Below are 24959 nucleotides of genomic sequence, written 5' to 3' on the forward strand. Positions count from 1 at the left end.
TAGTAAAGATCTTGTGAAATAAGAAAATCTCATATAACGTCAAAAGGCGCAAATAAGACTACCTTCATCCAAGTTCCCAATGATCTTGGACTTAAGGAAATCTTATTTTAAAATCGCCAATAACTGTAGCCATCTTGGCCGTTCAATCATTGTTCATTCAATGATTGTTAATTTCAAAGAGGAGTTTAGGAACTTGATGAAGATATAAGAAATATACTATCTCCGCTTCTTGTATTAAAAGAAATGAAAAGTAAAATATATAAATAAACAGTTTCATGCTATGAAACATTCTGCTATTTATAGTTACTTAATTTTTCCCCTTTTATAATTATTATATCTTTGTAGCAAAGATGGTTATTGATTCAGTTACATACACGACTGTAAATAGAAATTTAAACATAATACAAAATATAGAAGATGGTTACCAGCTACAGGAGGCGACTATGTAGCCGGGCTAATTCTTAGGTTATGGAGTTGCTAATCAGGCAAATCCAATGTTGTTAATTGCACTGACTGCTGAGGAGATAGAAGCGAAAACGAATCAACTTATGGCGAAGGAAGCTCGAATTTTGGCTATCGTGTACGAATCGATGCGACGTACAGCCGGGAACTACAGGAAAGGCCAAGGCGCGGGAACGAATTGATGCGCGCTTATGGCTAACGAACAGAAAGCAAGAAATATTAGTAGCAAACTGATAACGTTCAACTAATCGGTATACCTCGAGTGGCAAAGGTATATCATTGTGGGTGTGAGATCGCTGAGCTGGATATTGAACAAAATGTTATACAGTAAATGACAACGTACATATTTTATAAACAGGGACGTACAATTGTTTAATGTAATGGTCGGGGTATCTATGTGTACTCTCTAAGTCACAAGTCAAGTAATTTCAAAGGAATATTAAACTGAGTTATTTAAGTTTCAATTCCAACGAAGCAAGGGTCTAATCCTTTTCCTTCACGCAAGCGAGAAAACGGGAATCCAAAACTAATGAAAAATAATGCCTAACATAATGCTAATGTCACGTACTATATAGTTACTGAAACTTTTATGCTTCATATATGGACAATTATTTTATTATAAACATTAATAATAAATATTAATTAAATAAATACAGATAACAATAAGTAGTATAGGTTTTATATATGAAGTATTAGACCAAAAAAAGTATGAAACATACAAAATATAGTACTCGTTATAACATTTACAATAAAACAATCGTCTACTTAGATTTCATTTCTTCAATTTATAAAAATATGAATTTACACAAATATCCGCAGTCTACTTATCATTACTTCCACAACAACGTACTTGCTCTAAAGTTCAGATTTTTGTATGAAACTGCGGTTAAACGTGACACCCATATAGAAGTCTTGCTCGTAAACAAACGTGACAGACGTGTAATCGACAAAAAATCATTTACAAGGTCGTTTCTCTATTTACCCTTTTACTACGTGCATTGTTTTCGATATGAAAAAGCGGCGCACTTACAATTCACCAGGCCTATTATTCTGACTGCCAGTCATTTGGCTGATCCGTTTCCCATTCTTATCCACCATTCTCCGCTCGCCTTACACTCTCCCCCGTAAGTACTTTCTACCTGCATCGATCGTGAGTGAACCGCGCATTCATACACTAATTTCCTTCTTTCGTCCTGTCAGACTGTGTGAGAACCGAGAATGCACGTGTTTCAAATATTCATGACTCGATGAAAAATATCCACGAGACTTGACATTAATTCAGATCTATTTTCAAAAATAATATTATAATTAATTCTTTATTCATTACTCGACAGATTACCAAGATTCTGCTTACCATCCTCTTATTCTAACGCAATCTAATAGAATAATAGTAAACTAATAGTAAAAGGGTAAATATAGTAACACGTTATGTACATAATAATAATATAAAACAATGATACGAATTCCCTAAAAGACATATCGGTCAATTCCATACATGGAAAAGTGCGAAATAGTAACGATGTTACAAATACTACTTTTTAAATTTAGTCTGAAATTTACTATTATTTGTGTCGTATTGTTGTGTCTATTTTTACGGGCGCAATACATTTAATCAAAACGCACTAGAAACTAATACCGGCGCATTATGTAAAGTTTGTTTCAATCAATTGATTGCGCGTGATGTTCCGAAGATGGGAATTAAAATCGTCGCAAAGGCATCTGCTATTGTCGTGGCTCCGTTGTTCGCTCTCGCTACAGCTATGCAGTTTTTGGTTAAGTTGTCTTGTATTGTCGGTATGTGGCAGGTCCCACTATAAATTGTCTGTAATAAACATCAGTTGTGGAATTTTCGCTGCTACTAATTTTTTTAAGTTGTAAAGTTTCTCGCAGCTTTTGCATTTTCCGATTAATTCTTGTATATCGTTTTTAATTGCCATGAATATCTTACTCTGAAATGTCTGTAGGTTTTGGTCATTCGTTTGTATACTGCTATGTGTTTCTTCTATAAACTCTTTTCGAATGTCCTCCGGAGGTGCTATACTTGTTTCCGTATATGAAGTAGTAATTTCGACGTTGGTGTTTTTGAGTATTTTTCAGATGAGAGTTTAGTATTTCTGAATGATGGGTTGATTCTGGTTCTTTCCCAATGACAATATAACGGCTCTTGAAAATTATACTCAAGGAAACGAGAACAATATGTTCGTAGTACTATGACGATATTTTCGTCTTTCGTCAGTTCTTCAAAGATATATATTATGACAAATTTATTTTAGATTCATGGAAAAAATTCTGAATGGCTGAATGGTAGTGATGATTATTTATAGTCCTTCCTGCGAATTCTCCTTAGCAGGTGACTTTTTTCCAAGTAACTGACATCAGCAAGAATTCTTTCCCTGGCACCTTTTATGTAGCAATTTGCGGACTTATTAAATGTATCGCACTTTTCCTTTATAGCGATAAATATTTCTCCCGTTATGTTTATTTTACAGGGCTCGTAGTTGTCTTCTTCTTCCTCGGGTTGAGAATCTTAGGAAAGTGATATATCTGTATCAGATTCTCAATAATCGGGAATAATACTTCTCAACTGTGTTCATCTGCTTTCCAGAATTTGTGGAGTCTATATTCTTATAGGCTGAGGAAATAGACGAGATTGCAGGCTTTGATCGCGTGATTTCTCTATTTCACTCAATGTGTTGGGATTTTCAAGTGAAGTAAGTTCTTCGGTTTCTCCTTCGACCAACGTTATTAGATCCCTTTGTTAATTAGTAGTATTATATTTATTGTTCACACTTAACGTGAGATGATTGTTGGATAGTGTTGAATGTGCTATTAGAGTAAATATATCGTATGAGTTTACATCGCCTTCCATGTGGTTTTGAGGAACGGTGCACCAACGTCCTTCGTTGTTCTGTTGGTTGCTTCCTGGTGAACTTTTCCTCTTTCTACGGATAGATGTGGCGCTGTAATTGGTCCTTCATTCGAATTGCTAGGACGTACGCACTATGTAAACCGTCCTTGATTATCTTTGCGAGTGATTAAAAGAAGACCACTGAATTACGAGACAGCACGATTGCGTTCTTGTTTCGTTTTCGAGGTTTGAGTACGATATTGCATTTGTACTCTAGCAACATTAATTTTCATTTAACCAATCTTGCAATGGGATCTTTGTCTGAATATAGTTAGACTAAGGGTCGATAGTGGGTGATGAGTGCAAATTTACGAACACAAAATGTCGGAAATATTGCGTAGCATACACCATAGCCAGGCATTCCTTCTCAGTTGCTGAATAATTCTTTCCGGCTGGGTATAAATTGCGAGAACCATATGGAACCGATAAATCGGAACCAATTTCATCTTAGCTCAATACTGCACTCAATATTTGTATGATCTAAAGCGTCGGTAATGATAATGGATGGTTGAAATCTGGAGAAAGTAGTATTAATTTTATGCAGGCTTCGTCTTGCAGATTTTCAAAATGCTTATATTGTTCAGCAGTCCATTTCAAACGGATTTCATTTTTTAGTAGCTGAATCAACGATTTTGCGTTAACAAAGTAGTCTCTGATAACGACGATAATATGTGACTTGTCAATCCTAAGAAGTTAGATGTCCTTGGATTCTGAATTGTTGGATTCTGACTTTGGAGTAAGAAAATTTTCTACCGCGTGAAGTTTCCTTGGACCTGGTTTGACACTTCGGCAGAAATTATGCCTTAAGTATGTAATTTCTTTACACAGAAATTCACTTATATTGGTGGGGAAAGTAAATCCGTGATTTTTTAGGTGATACAACAATCTTTAAATTTTGACTTTCTGTAGAGATGAAGAGCAGAGTATTATATCATTCAAATAATTTTCAATTTATATTTCATTGAATTAATACTTGATATATGTAACGTTGAAATTCATTTGCGAGCTCAAAAATTGAGAAATACTTTACACCACTTAGTTGGTCCAGAGTTTCGGTAATTTGTGATAGTGGATACTTGTTGCTTTGTTTTTTCGTTCAGTGCACGAAAATTAATTATCATGCGCCAATGTTCAGTGTCATCGGCATCCGATATTTTCAATACAATCCATAAAGTGGAGTTATACGATGAAATGAACGGTCTAATTGTTTCTTGGAATAACAGCTTCAAATTAATGTTGTATCTTCTGTTGATTCATCGGTGGGTAGCGGTACTGGCTAGTATATATTGCAATTTCGTCTATTACATAAATCGAATGGTAAATTCTTCATTCGTTATACCTTACAACTTCCGCAAGTAATAATTTCCTTTATTATTTGGAATTACAATGATGTTCCAAGAGGACAATTTTGGTAGGACAAATATCTGTAGATACAGTAATAAAATTTCAATTTGACCCACCAAAATTGTATCTGTAGATACAGTAATATAATATCTGTCATAATACATTGCCGAATATTAGTGCCACTTACTATATGCATATTATTGGGCTTTTATTGAAACGTTTCGTCAGTGGCTTGCCTGGACAAACATTGAATCTTTGAAAAGTAACTAGGCAGGAACGTCTGCGCAGAGTGCAAAAAGTGGAAATCCCTGACCTCGAAACTAATTATTTATTTGTCAAAAGTAAAATTATTAGGATGATGTTTAATATCGTATAGTATTAGTATCTGTATCAATGTCTATTAATATGTATTAATATTGATTTATAGTATAAGTACATAGTGTTAGGATTCCCACTAGTATATTGCGTACGGTAGTTTTGTGCGTGTGTGTGTGCGCGCGCGCGCGCGCGCGTGTGTGTGTACTACTGTATACATATGTATATACATGTATATACATGTGCATAATGTAAGACAGTAGTATATATATATTATTATATATTATCTTTTTAATATCTTACCTGTCTTCTTATCTGTTACATTTTGTACAATGAAAAAATCGTATAATTAATATGGTTATTTTTCAATAGACAGATCACAGTTCATATTATTCTTAGCTAATATTATTAAAAATTACAAGTTGTAATTTTTCTGACTGAAACGTTATATTTATGTAAAAATAAATAAAAAAAAAATAAAATTGTATTTGTAAATAACAATTAATCTCATTACATTAACAAACATTGTCTTTAGACTTGTCCAAATAACAAATAATTCGTTTCTGTTTTTTATTTAAACTGTCCGAAAATTTATTCAATAATATCCAACATTACTCTCAACCAAACAAATCCTGTTTGAAACATTTTTGAATCAATAAATAATTCGAGAATATAATTGGCTTTATAGATTAAAATGAACTATTCTCTATATACAAGAATAGTATCTCGCACATCATCATGATCCAATATACTTTTCTTCCTTAGTTTCTCTTTAGTTACAGTTATTTTAGTTACATTTTTAGTTTTATGGTTATTGAAGCGTGATATTAGTCAGAAGTATTCAACTAGCACTTCCAAACATTTTGGAAATACTCGCAGGACATATGGAAGCAATTATGACTTGTAGTTTATGATTCGCACGGTCAACTTTTATGAAATCCATTAGCCAAATAGTGTTTAAGAACTGGAAACGATAGAAGATTTCCATTGGTTAATCTGTTCTTGAATAGTTCTCGATTACCAATGTTCGGTCAATGAGATCGACCTTTAGAAAAGTATGAACAATTTTGTCATCAATTTTGATTTATTATGAGTCTGTGCAATCATATATAAAATCGGTTGACACAATATGCCTGAAACGTAAACGGTACATTCTGCAAGTTGCATTGGAATTGAACACACCCCCCTCCGCCACCCACGTTAGATTGTAATGATTATGCTGCTAAGAATCCTGATTACAAAGAGCTGTTACTCATTAAAAACTAGGACATTGATTATTACGATACAATCGAAGTAAACTTGTTACAATTGAGGGGGTGGCAAGAAAACAAAGAGGCTTTTTGGTTTGACCTCTTACATTCACAACCTACTTACTTGCCAAATTTACAAATTTTTAGCTACTGTTGCACTTCCGGGTTATTTACTTATAACGGCCGTTTTTGTCTATACACTGTCAGCGAACAATACGAATTACATGCATTGATAACGGTATCTGTTACGTCTGGCGACACTCTACCTCGACCAGGCCACTGTCACAGACGAAATCCGACTAAACAAAGCGACAAGATAGCGAAATTCCAAGCGCCTTAGCGTGAGTGACCATCGGAATAACATCCAGTCACTCTATCCGTTCTCAGAAATATATGATAGAAGCCTTTTCCCACTCCCACGAATGAAAGAATTTAAATACTCCCCCTAAAATCATCCAAGTCAGTCTTGAACAGTCACGCCTAGAGCTCGGAAGTGTATTGCAAACTAGAAAAAAAAAGTTTCTTGTTTTCTTAAATTTCTTTTTATTTTACGTGACACCACACATCGCGGGCAGGCTGGCAACCAGATGTACGCACATCATCACGGCGTACCCTCAATAGCCTCAAGGATCCATCGTAAATCTTAGCAAATTTCAGCTTCAGATCGAACAAACATCTCTCTAGTAATTCGTTTTCTAATAGTTTATTGTTTACTACGGAAAGATTCGGGAAAGTTCGTTTTGTCACGTATGATGCTGTTACGCCACGAGGCTTAGTATAGATCGTATTTGTAACCGTTGCTCGCGGTCCTCCAGCGTCGCAGACAGATCGTCTTATCTGCCCGATGAAAAATATACAATGTATCGACGGGCGCATAGTTGTCGCCAAGCAGCGAGTTCCAGGAACGTCGATTTCGGTCCGTTATTTTATTCTAACAAAGAAGGTGACCTACGTGATCATAGGCGCGAACGGTGGCGTGATCCGAGCGTAGTGGGGATCGTCTCCCCGAGAAGACAAAGAATTGATCTAAGGGCAATCAGTCTCTTTTGAAGATTCAAACGATATATCTCGAGAGGTCTGACGATTGAAATTAAAGTCGCTCTTCCGTTTTCGACCTTTCACCATTTGAACTTGCGTTATTCTACTCGAACTTCGAAATTGCAATTATTTTCTATCAACTCATATTTCGTTTGTACATCAGTGGTTATAATAAACTGGAACTAATAACTTGTTATATCCGTGTCATAATCAATTTAATTACCTTTGTTATCCTAACCGAAATAGAGGATCGGACATTTCTCGGCGTCGATTATCTAATCGTAACGAGAATTTACAATTCCCGTTAACGTGCTTTCTTGCAAACGCGTCTCTCCGCGAGTGAACGAAACAGTATCCAAAAATTTTATTGTTAGTTAAATAAATAAATAAAAGTACAAAAAAGTTTTAATGATTTTACGAAAGAAGGTTTAAAATGAAACATATAGGTTTTGATACTCAAACTTAGTTCTTATCCTTTTTTATCCAATATTACATCGTTTCATGACATCACAAATATTTATAAACGAAGAAGAAAAGTTATTTATAGAATATCGATTGGCTTCGACAAACTTTAATTATGATCTTTCACCGATTCGAACAAGAAATTTTGCAGTTTTATTTACTAAAGAAAATCACAAAAATATTTCTCAAAATTGGATAAAGAATGAAACAGCATCGTATGAATGGTTTCGAAGCTTTATGTCTCGGAACTCTCAGCTTTCCCTTCATACTCCTGAAGCATTCAGTAAAAGTACGGAGACTTCATTTAGTAAACATAACGTGTTTTATCTTTATAAAAATTTAAGAATAATATTTTAAAAATATAGCTTTGGTCAAGAATCGATGTATAACGAGAACAAAGCTAGAGTAACCACAAAGGAGTATAAGCCACAGAGTATAGTATAAGCCACAAAAGATAATTCCTCGAAAAGGATAAAAATAAATTACGTAATATTATGTAATAATATATAAATAACACGCCTGTTGACGTGGACAGAATTGTTCAGACATTCTTAACAACACTACGGGACTACGTTTACCGGACTACGTTTACGGGACTCGTCAATTTGACGGATTTCAATCTTCGAAATGAAATATGCCAAAAACCATAGTATTAATTTTAACCATTTTGCATCGTAAATTAATCATTTCACCCAAAGAATTTATACACACAATTATTTTTTCCTAAGCTTCTTAATTTTTGAAATTTGTATATAATATAGGTATCTCTACGAAACCGGTCAAGTTGACGGGCTAACCGATTTCATAAATAATCCGTTTTTCAAAGACAGTGCGCAAAAGTTTCAGACATTGTAGACATTTCCCATTATTGTCTCCGCTTATTATAAGTACTTTCGATAGGATAATTGAATTTAGGCACAGTATTTTCTTATTTTAACCAATCTCCCTTTTCTAGCAATCATGTGTAAATCCAGGAGATATAATAAGATATCGAACAAAATTGTCAACATCAATGTAGATTGTTCTGAGGATAGCTCCGAAGGAGATCAGTATGAATTAGGCCAAAGCAAAGCTGACAGTGAAAGTTCTGAATATATTGAAAGTGGGAAGATGGAAAGATCTTCGGGTAATGAAGAAGAAAAATTCCTGAAAGTGTGTCGTAACAAGAAAAGGATGCGTATTCTTTCTAGTTCTGACTTCGAGGATGAAAGGACGAGCATTCCAAGCACATCCCAAAATGTAATGAGTGAAATTGAAATTGCAATTGACGGGACACAGTGAATAAAACTGAAAGCAGGGGTCTTATCACGTGTGACCGTCCGCTTAGCATTCGTTCTCAGCCGTCTGGGTGGCATTCGGTCACTCTAGCCGTTCTTAGAAATATATAATAAGTACAACCAAAGCCTCCTCCCACTCCAACGAATAAAGAATATAAATACTCCCTCAATACTCAAAATCATCCAAGTCAGTCTGAATAAATCCGTACTAGCCTGAATATTAAAAAGTCTATCTTCGCGAACCGCAAATACTATTTTATTGTATAAATTGAGTGAAAATAAAGAACTCGATCTCCTGTTCGGAAATCGACAAGTTTTTTTTATTTTAGTCAATTGTTGAATTTTTTTACGCGATAAACGCGTGGATATTATGTAAAGAGTACACCGGATCGAAAATATCCAGAAAGAGGTACATACTTTGTTTAGACGAGGAATTAGCTGAAGAAAACAAGGAGAACATTTGCCAACGATCAGACGCTTCATTTCTGTCACCTTCAACGTCAGAAGTGCGAAAAAGTTGTCAAGTGAGCTACTGCAAAAAAGATAGAAGCAATAATTGTTGTAGATCGTATGTGGAAAGTACATAAACAAAATTCAGTATATTTGTAAAAAATGTGCTCAATAAATATGATTGCCCTATACCGTTAATATTATTGTTATCATTTCCGTGATAATTTTTAAAGAAAGACTTTTTACTTATTAATAATATATTTAAACGTGAAGCCTAATATTGTTCAATTCAGACTTAATTTGAATAAATCGACTTTTTAAAGAAAATGCGTATTTTTATTTACCCGTCAATTTGACGGGTGCTCGTAGAGATAGGTATATAAGAAAGGCCCGTAAACCTAGTGTTAAAAACGTTGTATGTGTAGTGTACAAGATGATACCTACACGTACCCGCCGAATCTTCAAAATTGATTTATTCGAAAATGAAACTTTGTAAAAAAACGTATCACTACATTTTCGATGTATTTTTTCATGTAAATTCGCACACCTTTTTCTTATATCTTCAGATCGATATCAGCCTGCATATTACACAAAACATTTTAAAACATCATTAGTACCTAATCAAACACGACTATCGTCATTAGATTGACAAAATTTGAAACGAATCCGGAAATGAATAGAGCAAATACAGGATATTTTGGAGTATTGTTAATAACTCGAAATACTGAAGTATCTAAAAAGCTATTAACATCATCCAATTTGTAACATCGCAAATAGTAGCTGTTCAACGGCATTTGTGAACGAATCGTAATTTCTGCATTTCCAACTCAATCCAAAAGAGTGAAAAAACGTTCAAACAAGCTTTCCAATAAGTATCCAATCGTTGGAATCGTGATTAAAATATACATGTCAAAATTTTAGAATAAGTCATTTACTCTACCCACTTGCATATTAATTCTATGATCTCGTGTCAATTTTACGTTAACTTCGAAAATACAAAATATGACACCAACAAATTCTAGCTTTTAATGCCATGTTGCTAATTCGGAATATCGAATAGGAATGTAACTTGGAGTATTCCAAAGCGTAACAATACTTTTGTTTCATGGATAATGGCCAACGTCACGTCGGTTTGAGCTGATGGAATAATTCGGCATCTCTCTCTTCAGGATGCTCTCAGACGATCGATAATATTGTCAATATTTCAAGATTCTCATATCATTGTGTTTTGCTAATAAATATTGACAATATAAACAATATATATCGTCCATACCACTAGTATTTATTGACGATACATTCAGTTTCGAGTTAGCGTTCATTCAATAATGTCGAGTAAGAAGAAAGCTTTGTGCACTTTAGCATTATTAGCGAAGAAACCAAAGAAGGAAAGAGCAGCATATGTAACGAAATGGCTTTTAAGAAGGGATACATCTTCACATAGAAATTCGTTGTATGATTTGTTGAGATAAATGTCATGTTGGTATGATCACTGGTTTCTACATCCAGAGTTGGTACAACTGCTTGCGGTTCTCTTTTATTTTTTCCCCCGTCCGCCACGGTTTTTATCTTAGTATCCAGTGTGTGTAATAGCTGTACAAGGTGGTGAAATACAGAGCATACAAAACCATGTTGTGTGAATCAATTAATGTATCAAAACCCAAACCTATGTAATAACATGATTTTGAATATTTCTTCTTTAACAAACACAAGAAAGCAAACTTCCGATAGATGACGAAAGCCAGCGATATCTGCAACAATTTAAGGTTCTTCTTACAGAAACGAGCTTGAGATAATACAGAATAGGAGAAAAATAAAAAAGTAGGAGAAAACCAAGGAATAGGAAAAGACAAAAGTAAGACAATAAGAAAAAGAGAAAGGAAAAATGTTTCGAATAGTGAATCTTCAGACTCCAACATTAATCGTGATCATGTCCCTGTGATTAATCGGATAAAATAGAATCAACATTTGTGGCAACAGGAAAAGCTAAAATGAGGATGCTGTGTGTCTCTTCTACAATGTGAACTACAGCGAAGACAAAACAAGAGAAGAATGGGTGTAGTGTTTCATGTGTGAAATATCAACACACTGTGAATGTGCTGGTTATGATTTCGGAAGTTGCATCTGTACTGTAAAGACTCTGTTTCAAGACTCAGAATTGATATTTACCTAACATAACTGTTCCTATATTGTTATTCCATGTTTATATACTGTATTTTCATGTTTTGCCTGAATAGATGATAAGAGAAAATAATTTTATTATGCATTTGCTTTTTTAATTTGTGAAGTATAAAATGAAGATAAATTGGAATACAGCTATTCGAAATTACCTGCTCCGTATCAAAATCACTTTTCATTTAGTTTCATTAAGTTTCAGATACTTCTTCTTTTTCATATTATTACTGATCCTAAGATGTCATGCAATATCTCATGGAAAATATATCCGACGAAACAGTAACCTTTATTCATAACTGTGACTACTTTATGGTGAAATTTTTTTTTATTATAACTTCATTTTTTATTTATTCAATCCTTAGATTATGTGGACCATTAGGGCTCCATACAACCTTAAATGGAATTTTATTTAATGTGCGAGAGTAAGTTGTAATTGTAATTATAATAGCTATTTCTTGTCCCGAATCGTAAACACCAAATCTAGGTAATCTATGGTGTATTCTTCTTTCTTGTTGTTGTATTCTTCTCTCATTCGAATTCAATTAACTTGACTTGAAAAATGAATTTTTCAGATTGACATCATGCTTTTTAAGAGAGAATTTTGCAAAATATCCACAAGTTTGATCAGTCTAAGTGAACAATTGAGTTTCCTTGCGCCTTCTATTGAGGCTTCTAGAGAAACGAATTCAAAAATCATCACACGTCTGATCAAGATCACAGTTTGGATAAACGTATGAGACTTCATTTTTCTTTTTTCTTTTGCTCTTTTTTAAGCTTTCTTCTCTGAGCTATGATTTGGAATAGACATCACAAGAAATAATACAATAATATTCTAAATTGTCTTCCTCATTATCATTTTCATCTCTTTTTTGAGCGGATCTTCCGCTTGATTTGGTTTCTATGCTTCCTTCCCTCTGTCTCTCTTCCTTCTCTTTTCCTTATGTTCTTTATTTGCACTACAGAGATTAGGTTCTCTGTTTGAGGTTCGTTTTCCTTTTCGACATTCTGATGGTTGGTTCTTGGTTCTCAACTAATTGGTGGTGAAGTCTTAGCCCTAGTCTTCCAAACCTGATATGTGATCAGCTCACTTGCCGGGAGGGCACAGTGCATCTATCGGTCATCTTAGGACCAAAACACTTCTCCCGCAAATCCAAGCCAACGGTAGACGACGGAAGGAAACATTTCCTTTCGTGGGTTTTATACATCAACCTCCGTGGTACCAATGTCTAGGACATGCTGATCATCGTAGAATGAATCCGGTTTTCTGATACATCTAAATGCCTGAAAATGAGATCCTTGCTTGGATCCGCCATATCGAAAGGCCACCGATCTATTAGATTCTATTAGGTGTCCTCCTGCGGTTCGTTCCGAATAAATTAGACTTTTAGGAATGTTTCATTTGATGAAACCAGGGGAGTATTTATCTTTTTCGAATTCGAGTCAAGCGTTCATGTAGTATTGCAGATGTTTTTCATTCTGCATTCACGTACCGTATTATAGGAAGCCATCAACAGCAAATATCGCAATAGACGTTACCGCATTATGCTTCGCAGACCGCGGAGGGAAGGAACAGGAAAAAGAAAAATCGATATTGTTAAGAATATTAAATTTCGGTTGAATTTGCGATTTCAAAACTTTTCGGCAGTAAGTCATTCTCCAAAGTTTTACCACATTTCTTATATTGCAGTCATCTATCTCGTTGCGTCTCCTTTTTAACATTTAAAAGTTGACGGCCACGTTCGTATATCTGCGATACTATCAACTTAAATTGGACTCGGTAGTTTTCGACAGATAAAACTTCACCGACAGGTTGTCGACTTATCATAGCGATATACGGCGGGTGACAATTATTTTCCTTTCGAATCCGCCGTTAACTACTTTCGCCTTGAACGCCGAAAGGGTTCAAGTCTTAACGTGTACAAAATTCCAAAAACCACCAATCAGATTGTTACAGAAATGATATACTACACACAATCGCGATCCCGCTGCACAAAAGCATCCGCTCCAAGTATACACATTTACTTGACTTTACTGCATCGCCATTCTCGGTTGTTGTACTTAACAGGAGAATAAGACGAAGAAGGAGAGGTAGCGGTTGAGAAGGAAATGAAGAAAACGAAGGGCAGAAGGAGAAAGGAAGAAAAGGCCGCAGGCGATATCCGGATGCTGAGACAAGACAGGGACAATCGACTGAAACGCCACTCTGCTAGAACACAACTATATGTTAGCAGCTTCGCTTCCTCGTAACCTCCGTTGATAACGATGCTACAGGATTACTAGGTACTGTTGAAAATATACTGTATTCTGAAGAGAGCATTGTATTATAACACGATCAAGACTCCAAACATACCGCTAAAAGTGTAAAGAATTGACTAGACACACAAAAATTGTCTGTTTTGAAATGACCTGTCCAAAATTCCCATCTCATTCCAATTGAAAATCTATGGGCAATATTAGAGAGAAAAGTATATAAATACATTCTTATGATTCTCTACCGTTATCCGTCATTGAATTACATAAGAGAATAAATGAACAAATAGGATAAAATCCATCCCTATCATTACAGAAAATTAAAGGGCCCACTGCAAGAGAGAGCTATGCCACAACAGGTTTATTCCTGCTTGCACTATGAATGTGTCTAGAAATGATTGTTTTCCTTACATATTACAATTTTTGTACAAAGGAGAGCTATGACACAGAGAATTTTCATAATTGTTGCATACACGCCCAACTGCGAAACTGAAGGATATAACTTGCATACTGTCGTTTATTTCGTCCGTGTACCATAAAGTTTAAAAGAAATATAAATGTACGCTACGAAAAAATAGTGATGAAGAAAAAAACGTGTGAGATTAAATGCTTGTGCGTGCTTTCCAATAGTTTATTTAGAAAATTATTGTTCATAAAATTCAATACAAATAAAATGTACAAAAATGTTTTGTCATGTAAGATGGTCCTAAAAAACATTGTATTATGAGAACAACCTTTATAAAGCTTCTTCTTTCATCCGATTTTCAGGTTCAAACGCGCAAAAGAGTAAATTAATTGTTGAAGTGATCGATACTTCTGAGAAAACTCTACATCTGGTCTTCGGCTTTCACAAAGCGCCGATGTCATCGATAGCGCATAGACAAAAGAATGCGTCGACGACAGACGATAAGCGGCACACGTGCGACGTTTTTTTTCGGCGTTCTTTTAGTCTCAGGGTAACATTGCTAGTGTCACGTAAAATAATAAAAAAACACAAAAAATAATAAAAAAACATAAAAAAGACAGAATTTATTTCTTCACACTTGATTTACACTTGACTTCCGAACTCTAGGAGCGACTTTTTAAGACTGAAGCTCTTACAATTCCGCCTTTAAAAACTGATTTGTTTCTTTCTTTGTCATCCCTCAATATCCCCACTATCCACGCGTTTTTTAGCCGTTCTCGAATATTCGGCAAAAGGACCGTTGGGATATTGAAGGTTCATTGAGCACTTCGCCTCGCCGACATACACTGTCGCCGAGTGCGGCCGCATCTTTATTTCTATCATCAGCGGTTCCGAAGCGCGGCCCGGTCTTTGATGTAGATCGAGGTGTAGTTGATGTTACATACCCCCCTCCTTAGATTGATTTTGGTCCTCCAAAATCTTAGTACTTCTGCAGATCATTTCCAGGTCAATTGGCTTTTCTGGTATCGCTATATAAATATATGTCGTTAAGTATTTTTTTTTTTTTTGTTTTAACGGTAGAATTTCTGTTTGCGTGTTGGCTAAATATACTACAGTTATGAAGATCGTCCACCATTGATAAAGCATACTGAAGTTGGTTTTCCTTCTAGGTACACTGTTTTTGATATGGTTTGCCCAGGTAATATGGTCGTATCCTTTTTGCCAAACAGATTTATAATAACGCGTTCTGAAGTTTTGAATTTAGAATGTCCCATCGCGAATTTCGTTATAGGTGTTGGTTCTGTTCTTGATACCCATTTTCGCTTAAGTAGATTAATTCCTGCTCCTGTGTCGACAAGAAGTCTCCGTTTTGGTTCTCCAACTGGTCCAAGGAGCACTGTTGGGAGTTCTCCTGTAGTTGCGTTGATTCTAATTCTTTTATTTCCATTTCGATGTTGTTGATTGGAGGTGCTCGTTGTTGTAGGCCTGGTGTTCGAAAATTTGAACATTGGTTTGACGTGTGTCCAAGGCGTTTACATTTGAAGCATCGTAGTTGGGCTCGTTCTGCTAATGGTGAGCGTTCGATTTGTTGAAACGCAGTTCTTGGTCGCTGTGCGGGGGTATATTCAATCGCTTTGAGAGGTGTGGACGTAGAGTTCGTTATTGGTCGTGGTTTATACTGTGGTCCATTATTGAGACGAGCAGTCTGTTGCTTGCGCGTTCTGTCTTCACGAAAATATCTTTCAATGTCGGCGGCGCGTTTCTCGGCTTCGATAACGTTGTACGGCGGATTGGCAAGTAGAACTTGTCCTATTTCTGTTTTTAATCCTCGAATGAAATCTGTTACCGAATCTTTTAAAATTCTGTCGCTCATGGCACGTCTGGTTATTTCGTCCGGGTATTCATTGGTAACACTATACTGTAATTTGTTAAAAGATTTTCTAAAACGAATAATATAGCTTTGTACGCTTTCGTTAAATCCTTGTCTAACCTCTCGTAATTGGTCTTGGTGTTCCCGAACCGAAGCTTGAGTTGCTACGTTCTGTCGTAATGCTTGGTATAAATGTGCGTATTCTGATATGTGTACGTTACGTATTGCCGTAGCTGCTTTTCCCGAAATTTTCTCTATCTTAATCATTTTTAATAATAAATGTTGTTCAGTACACATTACCCTCATCTCTCTAACTTCCTTAATAAATTCTTCTACTCCTATATCGTCTTCGCCGTTAAGTTGTGGGATGCACTTTAATGCGTCTTTAGCTTTAAGCTCTGGTTGTGTAAAACGTCGAGTAAAAGCTCTGTCTTCGGATAGCTGAGGTGGCATCTGAGGAGGTCCTCGAAGGGGTGATTGGTCTTTAGCAGTGTGGGTTGTTTCGTCTGCGGTCATTAGCGAATTGGCTTCTGATACATCTCCCATACGTATTTTTGTTAAACTCTTTCCTACTAATGCGATCTCTGCTGCGAGTTTTTTGTTCTCTTCGTTTGCTGCGCGTTGAGTTTCGTCAATACGTAGTGTGAGTGTATTGATTTGTTGAGTGAAAGTTTCATTTTGTTTCTGTATTGCATCTAATATAGCCCTAACTGTTGGGTCTATCCCACTACTAGTTGAAGCGGCGTTAACAGTCTCGATTTTATCCTTTCGTGACGTTGCCATTATTATACTGATTGTATTATTTGTGCTTGAATGTCTCTTCTCGTTCTATATTTGGTAAAAGAATGCAGAGTTTCCTCACCTTGATCGTTTAACCCGTAGGAAAGGTTCCGTTGCGGTGTTCCTTTGTCAAAACGTCAAAAGTGTTTCCTCTGTTGGAGTGGTTCGTTGATCCTCAATCTTCAAGGTTGACCGTAGCCCGAAATGCGTAGTTTCGTTTACTTGAAGCTGATGGATCCTGGCAGGATCGCCAAAATGTCACGTAAAATAATAAAAAAACACAAAAAATAATAAAAAAACATAAAAAAGACAGAATTTATTTCTTCACACTTGATTTACACTTGACTTCCGAACTCTAGGAGCGACTTTTTAAGACTGAAGCTCTTACAATTCCGCCTTTAAAAACTGATTTGTTTCTTTCTTTGTCATCCCTCAATATCCCCACTATCCACGCGTTTTTTAGCCGTTCTCGAATATTCGGCAAAAGGACCGTTGGGATATTGAAGGTTCATTGAGCACTTCGCCTCGCCGACATACACTGTCGCCGAGTGCGGCCGCATCTTTATTTCTATCATCAGCGGTTCCGAAGCGCGGCCCGGTCTTTGATGTAGATCGAGGTGTAGTTGATGTTACACTAGCGTGCGGATCTGGACCAGCTTACATATATTCCACACTTTATACTTTCACAATAAATTATATATTTTCAATACCTTACAATTTACCCACGCGTTTCTTTAATTCCACATCCATCCTATAACCTTAACAGGTTATGGGCCCAGGGCTGTAGATTGTAAGGTAGCAACGCGAAGTGAATAAAGTGTTAGGGTGTTGTGCTTGGTAAAGTAAGAGATAGTGCTAAAATAGAATCAGCAAGTGCGAAAATCGAGATGTTACGTGGCGAAGAAAACTGGCTCCAGTGGCGTTTTATTATGCGTACACTTTTAGAGGAAAATGACAACCTGATCAACGTGTGTGAAGGGAATCTGTGTCATCCAGGTAACAGTGCGGAAAAGGGAATCGCCCGTGAAAGATTTTTGAAGGCAGATCGGTTAGCGAGGAAATTAATTGTGACCTCGGTAGGAAGGAAACCGTTGGATCTTCTTTTATGCTGCACAACAGCACATGAAATGTGGAAAAAATTAAATTCAGCATATGATATGAAATCAAATGAAAATTTAAATATTGTCCAGAAGCAGTTCTTCAATTTTAAATGGGAAGAATCTGAAAATGTGTCCCACAACTTGTCGAAGTTGGAACTGATCGCGGCGAAGATGAAAGCCCTTGGAGGTGAAGTGGCCGAGAGAACGCTGATAACACGCATTTTATCGGCGTTACCAAGCAAATTTGACCATTTTCACAGTGCGTGGGATTCAGTGGAAGAAGAAAAGAAAACCCTACACAAGCTTAGTACCAGACTGATGGAAGAAGAAACCAGATGGAAGAAAGACGACCAGGAAACATCGGTGGCGCTGGTAACAAAAAGTAATAATTGTAAAAGGGAACAGCAAAAACGATCAAATAAAACCGAATATGAGAAACAAGGACCAAGCTGTTTCAACTGTGGAAAAGTCGGACATCTAAAAAGAGATTGTTTTAGATGCTTTATATGTAAAAGAAAAGGCCACATCAGCAAGAATTGCTTTCAAAATAAAGGAAACAACAGTAGAGACAACCAGGAACCCAGAAATCGAAATCGAGATCACAGCAGAATTGGTCTATTAGGAAGCACCTCAACGATGCATGCGGCAAACCATGATCTTTGGATAATCGACTCAGGAGCTACGGATCACATGACAGGACGACAAGAATGGTTCAGCGTCCTCGAAAAATTCGACAACACGGTGAAGATAGAGATCGGCGATGGTACGTTCATGGATGCAGCGGCAAAGGAAAAATCAAAGTAGAGACTTTTGTGGACGGAAAATGGGTAGCATGTACAATGAACGATGTATTATACGTACCAGGTATGAAAAGAAATTTGTTTTCCATAAGATCTGTCGCAAGGAGGGGTATAGACTTCTGTATTTCAAAGGAAGGGCAAAATTGTATATTTTTACAAAACCGGAAAGTAATAGCAAGAGGTTCGGTTATCGGAAATTTATATAAGGTCGATATGCGAGTTATCATACCGTCAGTTTGCAATCTTAGCAATAGAGCGGAGTCAAACGCGAATACGTTGCAATTATGGCACGAACGACTATGTCATCAAAACATCAGACACGTTAAGGAATTTTTAAGAAATTCAAATATAAAAGTGGTAGAGGATAGTAGCTTTTTCTGTGAAGGTTGCGCATACGGGAAACATCATAGATCGAGTTTTCATGAGAAAATCAAGCGTGCGACTAAACCTCGCGAGATTATTTATACGGATGTATGTGGACCTATGGAACTCGAGTCATTAGGAAAGAAATTGTATTTTCTTATATTTAAAGACGATTTTTCGAAATTCACGAAGATTTACTTCTTACGACGTAAGTCAGAAGTAATCGAAAAGCTAAAAATTTTTTGTTTAGAAGTCGAAAACCAATTCAACAGTAAGATCAAAGAAATTCATAGTGATGGAGGGAAAGAATTCAAAAATAAAGAGGTTAAAGAATTTTTAAGAAACCAGGGAATTAGGCACACGGTTAACGTCCCATACACTCCTGAACAGAATGGCATCGCAGAAAGAGGAAATAGAACAATAGTAGAGGCAGGCCGGTCAATGCTACATTCGAAACCAAATCTACCGCTGTTTTTATGGGCCGAAGCCATGAACACAGCAGTGCATGTCATAAATAAGACAGGGCCAACAGGACAAGACAATAAAACACCATATGAATTGTGGTACGGGAAATCGCCAGATGTAGAAAAGTTTAGAGTTTTCGGTACTGAGTGCTTTACACACACACCTGAAGAAAAGAGAAGTAAACTTGACAAAAAGGCTAACAAAGGATATTTGGTAGGCTATCTAGATGACGGACGAGGGTATCGAGTATACGTGCCGACCGTAAGAAATGTAATATTAAGCCGTGATGTAATATTTATGCCCGAACTAGAAACTGCAAAATTCGTTAATATAAGTTTACCGAAAATTGTCGAGCGCGAAGATGTGTGTACGCAGAGCGATAGAGCATGTACGTATGAAAGCGCAGAGAGTGAACATGAAAAACAACTTCATGTAACCAACGAGAATGTGAGACAATTGAGAGATAGAGATAAGATCAAACGAACCGATTTTTATGGTAGTCCAACAATGTACGTAGCGGAAAAACTACCGGTAGATTTTAACGAAGCGATGAGATCCGAAAAGAAAGAATTATGGAAAGCGGCTATGCATAATGAAATGAAATCGCACCAGGAAAATAAGACGTGGATCCTTGTAGAAAAACCAAAAGATCAAAAGACACTTAGTAATAGGTGGGTTTTAACGGTAAAGCAAAATCCGGACAATTCGGAACGATACAAAGCGCGATTTGTGATTAAAGGGTGTTCACAGAAAGAAGGCATAGATTATAAGGAAACCTATAGTCCCGTTGCTCGGTTTGACACAATTAGATTAATGCTCAGTATTGCTGCCAAAAATAATTTATACCTTGGACAGTTTGACATTAAAACCGCATTTTTATATGGAAGTCTGAAAGAAGACATCTATATGAAACAACCTAAAGGTTTTGATGATGGTACAAATCGCGTTTGTAAATTGCTAAAAAGCCTATATGGCTTAAAGCAGTCTCCAAGATGTTGGACGGAACGTTTCACAAAATTTATTTCAGGTTTAAAATTTTATCAGAGTAACGCAGATCCTTGCTTTTATATTTATACAGAAGATGACAAATTAATGTTGATGACCATATACGTAGACGATGGACTGATAGCAGCTTCAGACGAATCTCTAATCGATAAATTTTTCAACAATTTAAATAAGGAATTCAAAATTACGAGTTCGAAAGTAGTAAAGAGGTTTCTTGGATTTGAAATTGATAGACTAGAAGATGGTTCAATATTCATTCATCAGAGCAGGTATATCGAAAGCATATTAGAAAAATTTAATATGAATGAGGCAAACAGTGTTTCTACACCTATCGAGACTAATTGGAATGAAAGTAACATAGGCGATAATGATTGTAACGCACCATACAGAGAAGCTGTAGGAAAACTTAATGTTTTTACAAACCGTAAGTAGGCCAGATATTAGCTTTGCAATAAATATAGCGTCGAGACATTTAGAAAATCCAAATAAGCATCAGTGGCAATTAGTCAAACGAATTTTACGCTACATAAAAGGGACCGCAGACATGGGACTCTTATATACAAAAGCAGGCAGTCTCGAAACCTTCAGCGATGCTGACTATGCAGGCGACAAAGAAACAAGAAAGTCAACATCAGGCGTTGTATGTAAGTATGCGAATGCAGCCATTACATGGCAATGTAAGCGACAACAATGTATAGCTTTATCTACGACCGAAGCTGAGTATGTCAGTGCAGCCTCAGGAGCGAAAGAAATTATGTGGTTGAAAAAAATATTTCCTGAATGTAAAATAGACATCCTTAAGTATATGCTATATGTAGACAATACTAGTGCTGTGAAGTTAATTAAAAATCCAGAATTCCATCAAAGAAGTAAGCATATTGATGTAAGATATCATTTCTTGCGAGATTTATACAATAGAGGCGAAATTAATGTAACGTATGTAACAAGCGAAGACCAACTAGCAGATATATGTACAAAGGCGTTGCCAAAACCAAGATTTGAATATTTGAGACAGAAATTAGGCCTGAAAAATAAAAGGGATATTAAGAGGTAATTGTTTGTAGAAATGTAGAGTTTTTAGGGAGGGTATCGAAGTGGTTATTACTTGTAAAAGAAAAAGAAAAACTCTACATGATCTACTAAGTATTCTCGTAGTATTTTTAGTAATAAATTAATTTGAATGGTAAAGAGAAAGGCATTGTCGAAATTAAGCTTCAAATATTCACAAAGAGATAATTGTATGTGAGGATGTAGAGTTTTAGGGAGGGTGTTGAAGTGATCGATACTTCTGAGAAAACTCTACATCTGGTCTTCGGCTTTCACAAAGCGCCGATGTCATCGATAGCGCATAGACAAAAGAATGCGTCGACGACAGACGATAAGCGGCACACGTGCGACGTTTTTTTTTCGGCGTTCTTTTAGTCTCAGGGTAACATTGCTAGCGTGCGGATCTGGACCAGCTTACATATATTCCACACACTTTATACTTTCACAATAAATTATATATTTTCAATACCTTACAATTTACCCACGCGTTTCTTTAATTCCACATCCATCCTATAACCTTAACATTAATATTAAATTATTTTCCAAGATATACCAATATATTAACACATTGTAGACCGGTTACGAGTTTACTCGTGTTTTCGTGGCCAAACGTAGCCGCCAACCGGCCACGAGTAAACTCGTGATCCGCTTTTTTCTGCATCAACGTCGTTTTCTCAGTGCGCTGTTGGAGATCATACAGTGCAATTGATGGTCCTCAAGCTGTGTCTCTCGCTTATAAGACCCGTCAAGTTGCGTCCTTTGTTATAAAAAAAAAAAAATTTCAACGATGACGCAACATACCAATGAAAAATTTTTCAATGAATTATACGCGGTTACTTTATCTGATTGTCCGAGTCGTTGTGAATCAAATTGTGGTGACTTGGAAAATGATACTGTATCAGAAGATAGTGAATCTGATATTAGGTCACCAAATTATCGTTAAACCTACGTGCACATTATAATACAATAAGCACATGAAAAAGGTAGATCGTGCAGATCAATATTTGGCGAACAGCAGTATTTTACGAAAAACTTCAAAGTGGTCCAAAAAATTAGCATTTTTCTGATAAACTGCACCTTGTTCAATGCATATAAAATGTACTGTACCTATCTGCCAGAAAATAAAACAAGATACAAAAAATTTCCGATGCAATAGCGAAGGAATTAGATGTATGGGCGAATAAAGATGGTGGGTCTGGCGAATAAAGATGTGTGGGACATAGTGCAAAGGCCATTAAATAAAAATCTTATTGACTGTAAGTGGGTCTTTGCCATAAAAAGGGATCCTGATAGATATAAGGCTAGGCTTGTAGATCGGGGATTCTGGCAAAGACCTGGAGTAGACTACTCAGAGACCTTCAGTCCAATTGTGAAACGCAGGACTCTAAGAATTTTGCTTGCTCTATGTGCCGAGAATGAGTGGGACTATGAACATCAATATCTAGAGTGTGCATACCTGAACAGCCCTTTGGATGAGGGCATATACATGGAGCAACCTGAATTATCTTAAGTTCCAGGAAAGTACAAGACTCTATATATGTGCAAACTTAAAAAGAGCCTGTATGGATTGAAGCAAGCTGAGAGAATGTGGTTCAAACACATTAATAACATTTTGAAGGGTATGAACCTGAACCCCTGTGTGAGTGATCCGTGTGTGTATGTGAATGCATCCAAAGATCTGATTGTAGCTATGTATGTGAATGACATTCTTGTGGTTGGAACAAAGGACTATGATAAAAGTATTCAAAATTAGTATTAAGGAGAAATTAAATGTTAAGATGCTAGGTGCTGATACTCAATTCTTGTCCGCTCATTTGAGTAAACTAAACAGCACTACCATTGTGTTTGGTCAATCTGTGCAAATAAGTCGAATACTGAATATGTTTGATATTACTCGTTAAACTGGAGTATCAACGCCATTAGCTAAGGATCGCGAAGCTGGGTTCGACATTGAATGCGACGAATCTTTTGATAATAAGTTGTATAAACAGGCTGTTGGACACATAATGTGTACCGTTACTGTAAGCCGTCCTGATTTCGCATGTGCAATAGGAAAATTAAGCCAAAAATGTGCACATCCGACTGTGTCTGATTGAAGAGCAGTGAAGCAAATTCTTAGGTATCTGCTTAAAACCAAAGACTTGAGGGCTAATATATCAAAAAACGGGGCAACCTTTGAAGGTGTTTTGCGATTCTGACTTTGCGGACTGTGTTGTAGATAGAAAATCTAGGAGTGGATATGTCTTCATACTTGCTGGTGGTGCAATATCTTGGTTGTCGAAGAAACAACCAATAATATCTCAGTCGACGTGTGAGGCAGAGTTTATAGCGATGCAACAGGCAGCAAGAGAAACTGTGTGTATATCCTTGCTGTTAAGGGAGTTGGGTCAACTATCACAATGTCCTCGCCCATGCAAAATCTTCTGTGGTAATATTGGAGCCATTTTATGGTCCAAGGACGAGATAGTCGCTGAAAGGCCTAAACACGTTCACGCGCGTTATTTTTACGTTAAGAATTGCGTGTCAAAAGAAATACTAGATTATGTCTACATGCCGAGTTCTGAGAATATTGTAGATATTCTCACCAAAGGTTTAAATAAGATTAAGACTCAGCGTTTTACCAAAGCTATGGGGCCTGTAGAAACTATGATCAAAGGGGAGCATATAGTGGGTTAGTATGATCATCTTGTAGTTCCTACAAGCTAAGTTGGTACGACTTCTAACGACGCTCTTTTATTTTAGACGTCGGCCATCCAGTGTGTTCGCATGTTTGTACTCGATGGTGAAATATAGAATATACAAATCTAATCTGAGTGAATCAATAAATACCAACTCTAAAACTTATTGATTAGCATGCACTATAGAAGAAAGTGCTTTCAGAAATGTGTTAATGACCGGAAGACACGCTGGCAAAAATATATTATATTCAAGGGGAACAACTTAAATACAGACGAACAAATAAATATTTTCTCAAATAAGAAAAAAATTCAACGATCTTTTTGATCATGCCTCATATGAGGGGGAGAAAAGAAAAAGAGGAAAATAAAAAATGATATGGAGCTGGGTAAAGGTTCAGAAGAAAAGTCTGTGGAAATTGTGAAAGGAAAATGTCTGTGAACAAATGTGATGATTAAGAAAAGAGTCAGATATGAAACATGTTATATAAAATATACTTTATACATTCTATTTTGGTTC

General features: G+C 36.3%; 1 long non-coding RNA gene across 1 annotated transcript in view; it reads right to left on the reverse strand.

Moving 5' to 3' along the window:
• Positions 1 to 1093: 1093 nt before the first annotated feature.
• The window catches only part of LOC139995189 (uncharacterized), a 71399-nt gene continuing 47533 nt past the window's right edge, over positions 1094 to 24959 (reverse strand). Inside the window, exons 2-3 of the long non-coding RNA XR_011801904.1 lie at positions 1595 to 2623; positions 1094 to 1516 (exon numbers count right to left, since the gene is read on the reverse strand). This is a non-coding gene — a long non-coding RNA (uncharacterized lncRNA). The remainder of the gene's footprint in view (positions 1517 to 1594; positions 2624 to 24959) is intronic.

The sequence above is a fragment of the Bombus fervidus genome, chromosome 15 (assembly GCF_041682495.2).
Source record: "Bombus fervidus isolate BK054 chromosome 15, iyBomFerv1, whole genome shotgun sequence".
Lineage (NCBI taxonomy): Eukaryota > Metazoa > Arthropoda > Insecta > Hymenoptera > Apidae > Bombus > Bombus fervidus.